Source organism: Emydura macquarii, unplaced genomic scaffold (assembly GCF_026122565.2).
Source record: "Emydura macquarii macquarii isolate MOO-44397 ecotype Brisbane River unplaced genomic scaffold, CSIRO-AGI_Emac_v2 contig_1253, whole genome shotgun sequence".
Classification (NCBI taxonomy): domain Eukaryota; kingdom Metazoa; phylum Chordata; order Testudines; family Chelidae; genus Emydura; species Emydura macquarii.
The window spans coordinates 42,649,715-42,664,295 of NW_027131390.1; positions in this window are offsets into that span (position 1 = coordinate 42,649,715).

Genomic DNA, 14,581 nt, shown 5'->3' on the forward strand with positions numbered 1-14,581 from the left:
TGGCAAAGAGCCGAGGAGCATGCTCCCCCATGCCTGTTCATATAGAACATGGCTGCCGTGTTGTCCATGAGGTCTTGAACCATCCTGCCCCTCAGAAACCTGAGGAAGACCTTGCAGGCCAAGCGGACTGCTCTGAGCTCCCTGACATTGATATGGAGAGCCCTTTCGTCCGGTGACCAGAGCCCCTGCATGCTCAGGACTTTGCTGATGTGGACCCCCATCCCACATCTGAGGCGTCCGTTATCAGAGTCACTGAAGGAGCCAAGTCTCTGAACGGAAAACCCCTCAGAACCTCCCGGGGTTCCTCCACCAGTCCAGGGAAGACAGTACCTGGGTGGGAACCGTGACCACCCTGTTCAGCGAATGTCTGGCTGGAACATACACAGAGGCCAACCACCCTTGGAGAGGCCTGAGCTTGAGGCAAGCCAGCCTCACCACATACGTACATGCCACCATATGTCCCAACAGCTGAAGGCAGTGCCTGGCTGTCATCGTGGGGACCTGTGCAAATAGTCGATTATGGCAGCCATGGTCTCAAATCGTGGCCGTGGGAGGAAGGCTCTGGCCTGGGTGGCATCCAGGGTGGCCTCTATGAACTCTATGCGCTGCACCAGGGTGAGTATGGACTTCTGCTCGTTGATGAGCAGCCCCAATCTGGTGCATGTGGCACAGGTGAGTGTCAGGCTGTTCCTCACGTGGGCCCTGGACCTGCCTTGGATCAGCCAATCATCCAGGTATGGGAATATCTGGACCCCTCTGCGGCGCAGGTGGGATGCTACCACCGCCATGCATTTCGTGAAAACCCTTGGTGCGGACAAGAGGCCAAAGGGCAGGGCTGCAAATTGGTAGTGGCAGCCAGCTACCATAAATCTGAGGAACCTTCTGTGACTGGGGAGGATAGTAATATGAAAATAGGCATCCTTGAGGTCGAAGGCAGCATACCAATTCCCTGGATCTAGAGTGGGAATGATGGAGGCTAGGGAAACCATGTGAAACCTGGTGCATCTGATTAACTTGTTCAGACGGCGGAGGTCTAATATCGGCCTCGGGCCCCCCTTGGCTTTGGGGATTAGGAAGTACCGTGAATAAAATCCCCTTCCCCGTTCCTGTAGAGGAACCTCTTCTACTACTCTGAGCAAGAGGAGGGAGTTGACCTCCTGTATGAAGAGTTGCTCGTGAGAGGGGTCCCTGAAGAGGGACTGGGTAGGGGGAGAGTCCGGGGGAAAGGCCATAAGTTGCAGGGAATAGCCCCTGAGGACTATTCCGAGGACCCATCGGTCCGTGGTGATGGTTTCCCACTCGGCATAGTAAGGCCAGAGTCTGTGAGCAAAGCTCCTTTCCCCCTGGATCTTTCCCGGACGAGTGCCACCCTCGTGCTCACCGTCAAAACCTTTTATTGGCAGCATTGCCCTTGCTTGGGCCTTGCTGGGGCCCCACAGAGGACTCCGAGCGATTGCGGCGGCTAGGCGCCCGGAATTGATCCCAACCCCTCCTGGGCTGAGCGGGTCTGCAGGGCAGCCTGGGTGGAGGCTGCAGTTGCCTGTGGGCCTGAAGCAGAGACTGGTGCCTCGCGGCCTGCGGGGTGTAGAGCCCGAGGGACCTTAGGGTGGCTCGCAAGTCCTTGAGGGCATGAAGCTTCTCGTCTGTCCTCTCTGAGAAGAGGCCAGCGCAGTCAAATGGGAGGTCCTGTATTGCTTGTTGGACCTCCTGGGACAAGCCTGAAGGTTGGAGCCAGGAGCAGCGGTGCATGACGATGGCCGAAGCTATTGCCCTGCTGGCGGTATCCGCCACGTCACTGGCAGATTGCAATGCCACGTTTGCTACCGCCACACCTTCCTGGGACACAGTGGCTAAGTCCGGGGCCTGGTCCGGGGGCAACACTGACTGGAACCTTTGCAGCGAGGACCACAAATTTAAATTGTATCTCCCAAGGAGCGCTTGATGATTAGCAACCCTCAGCTGCAGGGCCGCAGTAGAATACATTTTGTGGTCAAACAAGTCTAGCTTTTTGCTGTCCTTGTTCTTGGGGGTGTTGCCCTGGCCGCCCTGGCGGTCCCGCTGATTAGCGGCATCTATTATCTATCACTTTTCTAATGGTTCCTAACATTGTTAGCTTTTTTGACTGTCCCTACACATGGAGCAGATGTTTTCAGAGAACTATCCACAATGAATAACTATACACTAGAACAACAACGGTGGTGGATTTTACTCTGACGAAGATACTGGCTTGTTTCTTGACTGACCTTTAGGATGTGGAAGGACATTCCTCCCTACAATATCATGGCTTGAAGGAAAGACCTATTTTGGGCTCAACTTGCTTGACTGGAACCTTTTAAGGGTCTGACCCTAAGCCCATTGACTCTTTGCACAGACACTAGAAGCAGTGCCTCGTGACCTGGTATTATTTGTTATGTTAATTATGGTCTGGTCTATGGACTAGCCTAGAAGCGGGCCCCATGTTTCAAATCAATTCTAAATTAAGCCAGTGCAACAGACGCTCCTCTGAAGCAACAGGTAGCTGAGTGCCAGAGCAGTTCTTATTCAGCACAGTCCTGAGCATATGGTGTGCTCTGTATCCCTCTCTCACCTGTCACCTTCTTTCCATCTTGCACCAGCAATGCAGACAGCTGCGGAAACACACACCCCGGCTCTTCTCTCTCCTCCTGGCCTATATGTATGCAACAGAGATGATGTAATCCAGCTCTCAGCTTGCTGTTAAATTAAAGAGATCTTAGAGAGGCAGCAACATAGGTACAAGGTGTCTCCAATGGGCATGATAGGTATGTGAAGCCATTTAAAAATCAGTGCAAAGTGGGCACACAAAGGTTACTGACTCAGTGTCACTGACTGTACAAAGTGCAAAACAGAGAAGAATCCAGGCTAATCAACTGTTGCAACTGATGTTTTAGCTTGCACCTTTGTCTAAACCTGGAGACAGAGCCCCTGAAAGGGTGCTGGTTTCTAAGAGTCAAAACACTGCTTTAATCTACAACTCCCTGTTTCTGTGTTTAGAGTAGAGTGTAAATGTTGATGAAGGGAAGGGAAGGGAAGGGCAAGGGGCTACTTTCTGTTTCTTCAACTCACAATAGGAAACTCACAACCAGGAAACATTTGGGTTGGTTAATGGATTCCTGGAGGAACCTAAAGATCAGCCCCACAAGACAACAAGCAGCAAGTCTTAGATAAGGAGGGTGCTGACAAGCTTGCATTTGATTTGGGTGCTGACCTTGATCAGACTGATTACATGGGAATCATTGGGGCTGAAATTCACATTGGACCTGATCCGTAGTCAAGGAGAGTCTTTCCCTTGGCTTCAATGGGCTTTGGATAAGGCCCCTGTTTACATGGCCAACACTTATTCTATAGACTATTTAAATCCTTTAGTAGACTCGGGGCCCAAGCATAATTTTTTCGGGCCCAGTACAAACTTGTAACACAGGCCTCCACCCACACACAGACCACAATCCCTCATCCCATACATACAATCTCATGAGCCATTAAAAAATTTTGAATTCTGAAATTACTGTTACATATTCTACATTTCTGAAAAATGCCCCCCCTTTGCTATTTTTGTTTAACATAACACCCAACCTCAGAGTCCTACAACTTTGTGATTATTTTGTAACTTTTTGGTTATTATAAAGGTATTATATCCTGTCAATGTCTTGATTTTTTTATTCTAATGGACCACTGTGACTGCAAACATTTTATAATTAGGCCAAATAACTTTAGAGCTTTATTTTTCTGGCCTTTTTCATTGCAAAATCATGAATTAGCCCCCCAAAGTCAATTTCTCTTGCAAGTTCACACTCAATAGACAAGACAGCTAAGTGACTTAACCGTTCTTGCCCCATTGTAGAATGCCTGAAGTTTTTGATGAATGCTAACTTGCTGAAATTTCTTTCAGCTTCTGCTAGAGTCACTGGCAGTGTGCAAAAAATCTGTAGGGCTATGCGCATTTCACTGAAAATTAGTTGCAGTTGTTTTTTGTAAATCTCATTTAATAAGAAGTGGGTGTAGTTCATATTCTTTTCCAAAAGTAGACAAAGATGTTTTTCAGGTGCAACATTTCACAAGGAAAATTCTCAGAAAGATCTGTAGGATACTTGTGAAGTAGACATTAGAAGCTTCTTCCAGTTCCCCAGGCTCTAGTGTCACATATTTTAGGACTGAACAGAATGTCAAACAAATGTTATTGGTTGCTTTGAATCTGTGCTCTAATTCACAGATGACATTGTCCAAAGTTGCATGAAAAACATTCCTTCTGAATAAAGACTCTGGTTCATTTTCAGAGATGGTAGAACATAATTCCTCAGGCTCAGATGTCTCATCATGAAATCTTTTCCATTTCATTCCTCTCTTCTTAGGCAATTGTGCCAAAATTCCCATGCCTTCTGCTACAGGGCACGCTTCATGTAGAATTTTGGGCCACTGCTCCCTAAGTTTTTATTTCTTCAATAATATCAGCAATGAGAGCTACTTCTGATTCAAGAGAGATTCCTCTGGCTTGTAAAATCTTGTTTCTGTACTCAACACTTGAAAGAACTTTGTATCAGAAGCTAGCCTTCAAAAGGCATAAAAATGAGCTGAAGTACCTTTTCAGTGCTTTTACTTGTGATTGAGCTTCATGTGCCACAGACACAGTCTCTATATTGAAATCATTTTCATCTTGATTTTGTTCATCTGCTTCCCTAGTTAGTGTATTACCTGACTGCAGAAAGGCCTTGTCTGATTTGAAAAACTGGAGGATAGATTGGTGTGCTTTAGTTTTATTTAGTTCCCTTTCTTTTACCTCCTTATGTTTCTGGCTGCCTGATTTGTATTTATAGCCACCACCAGACATGGCAGTATGGGGTGTGTGTGTGTGTGACCGAGTGAATTAGACACTTACTCTCATATATTTTAGGCCTGCAAATCCTACCAGAAGCAGCAGCAGCACTGGTTCCCACTCTCTTATGGTGCTTTGTTTGCACCTCCCACCAGCTGTCCCTCCCTCCTGCCTATGCACAAGGAACTCTGGGACTGCTAGTTCTTGATCTTGATATGATAGACCATGTCACAGAGAGGAGCACAAATCTCTGTGTCTCAAACTACAAGTCCTAATTTAACTGCACAAGCACACACACACTGTTCTAGAGAGGGGCCTGGGCTGGGCCAGCAAGCCCAGCAACTCACTGTTCACAATGTTGCTTGAGACTGCTCTAACACTGCTTCTGATTGGCTCCAGCAATTTCACAAGATCTGGACAATAGATACAGGGAAATACGTTTCTATAAATATCCTCAGGCATGATTTACAATTTAGCATCAATTTCTTCCCCATGATAATGGGGGTTGCAGTCTGAGCCAGGCCTCCGGGCCCTGGTAAAGTGTATCCTTTTCCCCTCCCAGGGGGCCCTGAGTGGACTTCTGCATCCATAACTCCCTCCCCCTGAGCTCTTCCTTTGCACAAAGATGAATTTCACCCCCAGTGAATCCTTGCAGTGCAAACATTTTAAATAGTATTATTTCCCATAACAGGGAGGGACATCTTCAAGTGTATTGATAGACAAAGTTTCATTGCAAAGAGACATTTTTTCAAGGATTCAGGTCTTAGTTGAAATGTTATGGGGATATGGCATAGGCACTTTTGTAGCTAGGCAAAAAAATGCATCTTGAGGGGCACCAAAACTATTTCAAAACTGTCAATTCAAGTCAGCATTTCATTTTGACCCAAACAATTTCTTTTCATTTTTTGCTCCATCAAAAAAAGACGCAATTCAGTTTTAATTGGTAACTAACCACATTTTGGGGTACCTGAGGGAGGATTTTTCAGTTCAGCCACTGAACCAGACTAAAAGGTCAATGACTTACTCAGCTCTAGTCACCTTTGGCCAAAACCAAGAATTCAGCCCACAATGTCCAGCATAGACACAGAACCACACTGAGAAAAGAGCATGTAAGAGAGAACGAGCGGGGTGGGGGAGGGAGAAGCAAAGGGAGTGCAATTCTGAGTATCCATCTCCTTCCCGTGCTGATGAATCAAAACTCTACCATTCCCGGTGATCTTTTGGCCTTTACTTGGGAAACAAAGAAAACTGTTGGCAAAACCAAGGGGCAGGGAGTAAATAGGAGACCAGCCACACTTTGCTTTCCAGAGGCAGTAAATGAAGTGTCAGGGTTTCCCAATATGCTCTCAAGCAGCAGATCAGAATAATGCCACGAGCAGGACTACAGAAATTAATGGGAGGGTAGTCTGAGTGTGATTCACAGTCTAACCCCTAGCCTCAGCAAACCAGTCAGGAACATAAAAGAGACTCCAAGAAGCTCTGAGGAGTTCAGAGTGGTTCACTCAGCTGCTGCCCGAGGAGTTTCCGAAGTAGCTCCTACACGAGACAGGCCGGGAGTGATACCAAAGCCGCTGAGTTGCTCTACGCTGCTGGTAAACCACATATATACTAGTGGTGGGGAGTAACCCATATTGCCACCCTACTGACCCCAAGGCAGCTCCAGACTGCCAGACTCATTTGTCACCAGAACCAGTCTACACGAGCAAGGGCAAGCAGCAAGAAATATACCAATGGCCAAATCTGATGGAACACGAGCTCCCAGGAAGTGGAATAGTACTTAAAAAAAGACTCGCCTTTTCTATTGAGCCATTCGGTCATTCTCTTTATACCCCCTATTGCATGATCCATTCATCACCATTGGAATATCCTTCCTTTCCTTGATGAGATCATTGCAGCTGTGGGAAAGTGGTGGCTGGGTTCTGAGCCAGGGAGTGGCATAGAGAAGAGGGTCTATGCTGCCCCTGCATCATGAGAATTCCTATCAGGAGGGAATCTGGCTGGATGCTGCCCCCTTTACACTGCAGAGTGCTGTTAAAGGGGCTGGCCTACCACACAGACTAGGGGGCCTGGGCTCTTAGCAGCATTTAAAGGGCTCCTCTTGTAGTAACACGCCCACAGGAACTCTGGACAGCCTTCTGCTTGGCACAATAGACCACCCGCTCCTTTACTGTCATCTCCATGCATGGGGCAGCTTTGCAGCTCTTGCTTATTTTCTAACCATAGCAGCCAGGCATGGGGAATGCACACATTCCCTTCACAAGGTCCACTCACCACAAGGTGCCTCCTTCTCCTGGCTGCTCTGGGTCTTATCTCCACGCATGTCCGATGCCCCCTTCTACCACTCACTCATACACCTTGCCACCCCCACCCCCTTCTGCAACTCAGGGTGCCCTCTCTTTGTGAGGTGGCCCTCTGGCCAGGTCACTATAGTCCTCCCTTCTGAAGCCTCCAATACCACCGCGCTCACTGTGCCACTTCCCCACTGGCTGGTGGGGGAACCTGGGCCTGCCCACTATTCCCACTCCCAGCAGAGGAGTCCTCATCCACAGCCATGGTCCACTTACTCCCAGACCCTGTTGCTATTTCCCTGTGCGCTTTCCTGCTTTTTGCCTCTTGGTACTCTCTTTCCTCTGGGCCAGGATCTGATGACTTCTCCTCTTGCTCTAATGCCTAGAGAGTGACCGCAGGCTTCCTCACAGCGCTCCGCCCCCTTCTGCTGCCTCCTAGCTTTACCATAGAATGCCTGTTCCTTCTCCCCTGGGCTCTATTCCCACTCAGGGGTTGCTTACCCAGACTAAATCCTCTCAGGTGTGGCCTAGCTAGTTAATTGCCCCCTTTACAGCCTCATTAACCCTTTCAAGGCTGGTGTGGGGCAAACTCCCCAGCTGGTCATCTGAATGGGCTTAAGAGCAGACCATAAGGGGAACAGATGCACTGTTGCCAACAGAAAGCTTCCATTCAACAGCAGCACTGCCTTAACAAAGGCCCTTTGCATGCATACTCTGGCAACTTAGTGCTAGACCTGGCTATTGTTCTTTCCCTGTAACGTTGCTACAAAAACACTCATTTAAAGCAAAGTCTTGATTTGTTAAGTAGATCAAAAACACCCCTTCCCCCCCTTAAATACAAACTGCTACATAAAGCTAACAAGGAAGTAAACCTCCTTCCTGCAGGACTAGTACCCCATGTGGGTACTTTTAGACTATAATCAAGTCATCCCTTAACCTTCTCTTTGTTAAGCTAAATAGACTCAAGGAGCTGAGTCTAATCACTATAAGGCATGGTTTTTAATCCTTTAATCATTCTCATGGCTCTTCCCTGAACCCTCTCCAATTTATCAACATCCTTCTTGAATTGAGGACACCAGAACTGGACAGTTTTCGAGCAGCGGTCATACCAATGCCAAATACAGAGATAAAATATCTTCTCTATTTCTACTCGAGATTCCGCTGTTTATGCATCCGAAAATTGCATTAGACCTTCTGCTCATAATGTTGTTCTGGGAGTCATGTTCATCTGTCCACCACTGTTCCCAATTTTTTTTTCAGAGCACCTATTCATTTTCAAATGGCATCAAGCTGAAATAGCTATAACTTTTCTTAATGCTAAATAGACTCCCTTAACTCAATATTGTAGAAATATAAGCCAGTGGAGATAACAGGCATGCTGGGAACTACTGTAAATATTTTGTGATATATTAATTATTGCATAACACTATTTTATTTGGGACTAATCTGGCTATAAAAATCCCATGGCTAAACAAGCAATTATTGCAATATTTTATTTCATGCTAACATCCCTGTTCTGGTGCCTGCTCTGTTTAGTTTAATCCTCCTGAAAGCAGGAGTTAAAAGGACAGATGTGCTAATTTTACATCCATGCAGTCACTAATGCATAAAGCTGGAATAGAGGAACATCAGGCCCAGGGTCTTTTAGTCAAAGCTTTGCATATATAATTGGAGCTGCTTTTGTGTTTCTAGACATTAATAGCACATATATAACAAAATCTGTGCATTCCCCAGCAGGGTGCATGCGCTGGAGTTCACAAACACAGTGCAAGGGAACTCCCCTTTTTTATAGTCAGTTTTGTGTTACTAAACATGTTGCTGCACATATGTATACACAAAGATACTAATTCTTGTTACAGGTCCCAAATGAAGGCACAATTTGTCACAGCACGCCACTGTAAATAGAATCTGCCACAGCACATTTTTAACAGCATCTCTCAGTTGTATTTGGCAGGTGTTAACGCTATTGACCCAAGTGACTAGCCAAAATTTAAGGACCTAGTAAGTTGTTCCGGTTAGGAGGAGAAATTGGTGATAGGTTTTTTTATGCAGTTTTATTAGCAATAAATCTACAAATATCAGGAAATGGCTTCTTTTGCTCACCACATGAACAACACTCATTTCGGCCTGCACCCTGATGCAAAAAACTTCTCTCCAGGTTTCTTCCAGCATCAGCCATTGTGCTTTCACCTGCTCCTTCAGTCTGTCTCTCTCATTCAGTCTTTTATGGTTGTTCTGCTTTCCTTTCCCTGTCTACCCAAAACAATATTCTGCAAAAGCCTGTGGGCAGGTTTGCATATTTTTTTTTCGTCTCAGATGGGGTTTATGGTTACGGATATGTTAATTGAAAGGTGAGTTCACATCTATTTTCGATAGGGTTTTATCACAATCCATAACAAGGTTTCACCTGGCTCATATACACAGAGTTTCTAATCGACCTTGGATGACTACTGATCTTTACACATTGCTTTGCAATTAGAGCAAGATGGGTGATTTTTTTTAAAAGGATGAATAATGTTTCTTCTTTGAGCGCTTGTTCATGTCCATTCCATTATAGGTGTGTGCATGCCTCCATACAGTTACTGGAGGTTTTTCCCCTAAGCCGATCCGGTAGGGCCAGATTTGGTGCCCCAGGGAGCCCCGCGCACATGCCACAATATGAGGCACTGCCAGTTCCTTTTCTCCAGAGCCAGCGTCTCCAGTCAGGGAACCTCTCCCAACTCCTGGGAGTGGGGGAGCCCCTCCGCACCTGCCAGATGGCACTGTCGACACCGGAGGCCTTTCAGGCGGCAAGAGCCTTGTTGGCCTTTCCTACACCACCTCCGTCCTGCCCTCAGCCGAGGGAGAGGGGCTGGTGTCACAGGGGAAACCTGTATTAGTTCCCCCTGAGTAGCTGAGGGGATCCCGGTACGGGGAGGAAGATCTCCTGCTGGACAATCACCTAGGGTGGAGGAGCACCGCTCCCCTAACAGTCGATCCAGGTTGGGGTCGTTGGACAACCTGGGACGTGGAATCTCCCTCCCAACACCGATGTCGATCCCTGGCACCGAGAGCATCTCATGCCAGGAGATGGCACTGGTCGAGATTGCACACCAGCACTGATTGCGGTGCCGAAGGCATCCCTTGTCGTTGTCAAAATTGGTGGCATCGAGAAGGCGTTCTTTGGAAAGACGAAGCACCTGTGACTCAAGACACCACTCCTCCCCGGCTCGGTACTGCAGGGCGAGGATCTCAGAGTCTTTGGGTTCTGCTTTGGGGTCCTCCTGGTGTGGGACGGGGGGAGATAGTTGTCAGGCGAGCCGCCGTCGACAAAAGGTGAGAGAGCCCCCAACGCAGGTAGCCCCCGGATGGCCTCAAAGGCAGTGGTCACTCCAATGGCCTTATTGGGGCCCCTGGGTTTCCAGGTGGAGCCAGGACTCCAGTTTCTTAAGTCCCTGGGGGTATAATCGATGCCCCCAGTACCTGGGAAGGTCCATCACTTGCCCTCAGATAATGATTCGGATCCACAGGAGGGGACCTCTGTGTGTACTGCTCGTTGACGGGAAGCACCCGTCCGGCAGCACCCCTTCAATCCTTCTCCTCCTCACCGGACGAAGCAGTCTCCCAAGACCACTCAGTGCCACTGGGTGATTTCAGGGCACACCAGGAGCTGCTCAAAAGGGTTGCCACCAACTTGGGGCTGGAAGTGGAAGAACTAAAAGAGGCTATGGACAGTCTTTTCAATGTGCTGGTGGTGGCTGCCCCAGCTCGAGTAGCCCTCCCTGTCCAGGAAGGGGTCCTCAAAATAGTGAATGCCTTGTGACAAACCCCTTCTTTAGTGGCCCTGATGTCTAAGGTGGCTGAGAAGAAGTATTACATCCTGACCAAGGGGTTTGAGTATCTGTTTACCCACCCCTCCCCTGGGACCCTGGTGTGGATGCTGCCAACCAGAGATATAGGCAGGGACAGCCGGGGTCTACTCCCAAAAACAAGGACAACAAGAAACTGGACTTGTTTGAGAGAAAAATTAATCCTATGGCAAGCCTACAGTTTAGGATTGCCAACTAGCAGGCTCTCCTGGGCAGGTATAATTTTAACCTGTGGGACTCGCTGAGGCACTGCCCCAGGACCAGGCATTGGACTTTAATACAATCATGGAAGAGGGTACCACGGTAGCTAGAGCAGTGCTCCAGATGTCTTTGGATGTGGCTGACTCGGCAGGCAGGGCTATAGCCTCCAACATCTGCATGAGCAGATGCTCATGACTCCAGTCCCAAGAGGTTCAGCAGTCCATCCAGGACCTTCCTTTTGATGGGTCAGCCTTGTTTTCTGACCAGACTGATGCTAAGTTGCACGGTCTGAAGGAGTCAAGGGCCACACTTCACTCCCTGGGCCTTTACACGCCACAATCTTCTAGGCATCAGTCACGTCCCCAGGCACAGCAGCAGCAAAGGTTCCAACCTTTGCCGTTCCCCACCTATAGATAATGGGACAGAAATAGGGGATCTAGGAGATGCAATTCGCCCCCGAGTTCTTCCTCAGCCCCCCAGCAGGAGTCCTCCAGGTGGTCGAGCAACCAAAGGAGGCACTTTTGATGGTGCACCTGAGGGTGGCACTCCAACCATTCCCCTGGATCTATACTCTCCCTTTTTGAACCGCCTAGCACCCTTCCACTCCGAGTGGACCAAAATTACTTTAGACTGCTGGGTCCTTGGTTTAGTTTCAGTGGGCTATGCCCACCAGTTTGCCTCATTTCCCCCCAACAACCCTCCCCTCCCCATCCCTCTTCGTGGACCCCTATCACGAGCAACTCCTCATAGAGGGAGGTGGAAACCTTCCTCAGCCTGCCATGCCTCAGACTGAAAAAGTCCAGGGCATGGCAGAGAAAGGCTTCTACTCGAGGTACTTCCTCATTGCCAAGGCGAAAGGGGGTCTAAAGCCCATATTAGACCTGCATTGTCTCAACAAATATAACAAGAGACTCAAGTTTTGCATGGTCTCCCTAGCTTCCATAATCCCTCCCCTGGATCTAGGAGACTGGTATGCCACCCTCGATCTCAAGGACACATATTTCCACATATCCTCCCCAGGCACAGACACTTCCTTCACTTCATGGTAGCTGGTTCCCACTACCAATTCACAGCCTTACCCTTTGGCCTTTCTTCGGCCCCAAGGGTGTTTACCAAATGCATGGCAGTCATGGCTGCACACCTCAGACGAAAGGGCGTACAAATTTTCCCATACCTGGACAATTGGCTAATCGGGGGCAGGTCCACAGGTCCCAAATCCAAAGCAGAGTGACCCTCACTTGTACCACTTGCCACAGACTGGGCCTGTTGATAAACGAACAGAAGTCTACATTAAATCCAGTGCAGCGCATAGAGTTAATTGGTTCAACCCTGGACGCTTCCCAGGCCAGAGCCTTCCTGCCCCAACCATGCTTTGAGGTGATGGTCTCCATTATCTCCCATCTGCACCAATGCCCCATGACAACAGCCAGGCATTGCCTGCAGCTGTTAGGTCACAGGGCAGCCTGCACCTATGTGGTGAGACTCATTCATCTGAGGCTCAGACCATTTCAGGCATGGCTGGCCTCAGTGTATGTCCTAAGCAGATACCCTCTGGATCAGGTGGTCACAGTTCCCCCGCCCATCCTAGCCTCCCTAGGCTGGTGGAGGACCCTCCCAGGCAGTGTTGAAGGGCGTTCCATTCAAGGAACTAGTCCCCTCAATTACCATAATAGCGGACACCTCGGACATAGGGTGGGGCCGTGGCCCATATCAGCGCTAACCTCGGCACACAAAGGATCTGGTCAAGAGAGGAGAGGCGCCTGCACATCAATGTGAAGGAGCTACGGGCCGTTCGTCTAGCATGCAGAGTGTTCCTCCGCTTCCTTGCGGGCAGGATGGTACAGGTGCTGACAGACAACACTGCAGCCATATGCTACATCAACAGGCAGGGGGGAGCCCGCTCCACAACCCTCTGCAGAAAAGCTATCTGCTTGTAGGACTTTGCTGTGAGGCACAATTTCCACATGATAGCCTCTCACCTCCCGGGAGTGAGGAACGATGAGGCGGACTGCTTCAGCAGGTCATTTCTACTCCACCACAACTGGTCGCTATGCTCAGAGGTAACGTCTATGATCTTCTGGAGGTGGGCCTCTCCCCAGGTGGACCTATTCGCATCGGCCTGGAATAAGAAGTGCCCACAGTTCTGCTCTTTCTGTGGTTGAGAGACCGGGTCGATCTCAGACGCCTTCCTCCTGGACTGGTCGGGGAGCTTCCTGTCCATTCCCTTCCTGCTCAGGGTCCTGCTAAAGATCAAGAGGGACAGAGCGGATGTTATCTTGATCACTCCAGCCTAGCTGCAACAGCACTGGTTCAGCAAGCTGCTGGACCTCTCGATCAGCCCCCCTCTGGAGCTCCCGAGATGGCACAACCTCCTGTTCCAGGACCATGGTTGCCTGTTGCACCCAGACCTGGACTGCACCTCACGGCATGGAGGCTGTGTGGCTGACGGAAGGCGAGCAAGCCTGCTCAATGCAGGTCCAACAAGACCTGCTTGGCAGCAGGAAGCCTTCTAAGCAGGTCGTGTATCGGGCTAAGTGGAGACAGTTTACCTGTTGGGTGGAGTCCCGTGGTATCCTGCCCAGCCTCTCGACTATATAGGTGATCCTGGAGCATTTGCTCCAGCTAAAGCTCCAGGGTATGGCGGTGGCCTCATTGAAGGTTGACCTAGTGGTTATTTTGGCCTTCCATCAACTGCTAGAGGGGAGATCGCTGTTCTCCCATCCGACGTTGGTCAGGTTGCTCAAGGGGGTGGAGAGGCTCTATCCGCAGGTCCGTGGCATGGTGTCTCCCTGGGATCTCAACCTGGTCCTCTCACGACTCACGGGGCCCCCCTTCGAACCCATGACTACATACCCTCTGCTCCTGCTTTCCTGGAAGGTGGCCTTCCTGGTGGCCATTACCTTTGCAAGAAGGATCTCTGAGATTAGAGTGCTGACCTCGGAGCCCCCTTATATGGTGTTTTATAAAGATAAGGTTCAGTTGAGGCTGCACTCAGCCTTTCTGCCCAAAGTGGTTTCCCAATTTCATTGTAATCAGGATATTTTTCTCCCTGTGTTTTTTCCCAAACCTCACGGTTTGGAGGAGGATAGGAGGTGACACCCACTGGACGTGAGACGGGCCCTGGCCTTCTACATCAAGCGCACAAAGCCATTCCAGAGATCGACGCAGCTCTTCGTCACAATGGCCGACCGGATGAAAGGCTCACCTGTCTTCACCCACTGCATCTCCTCGTGGATAATATCATGCATCAAGTTCTGCTACAAGCAGGTGAAGGTGCCGCTCCCGGGAACCATCACAGAGCGCTCAACCAGAGCTTAAGCTTCGACTACAGCCTTCTTGGAGAGAGTGCCCATGCAAGACATCTGCAGTGCCGCCACCTGGTCATCAGTGCATACCTTCACATCCCACACTATGCC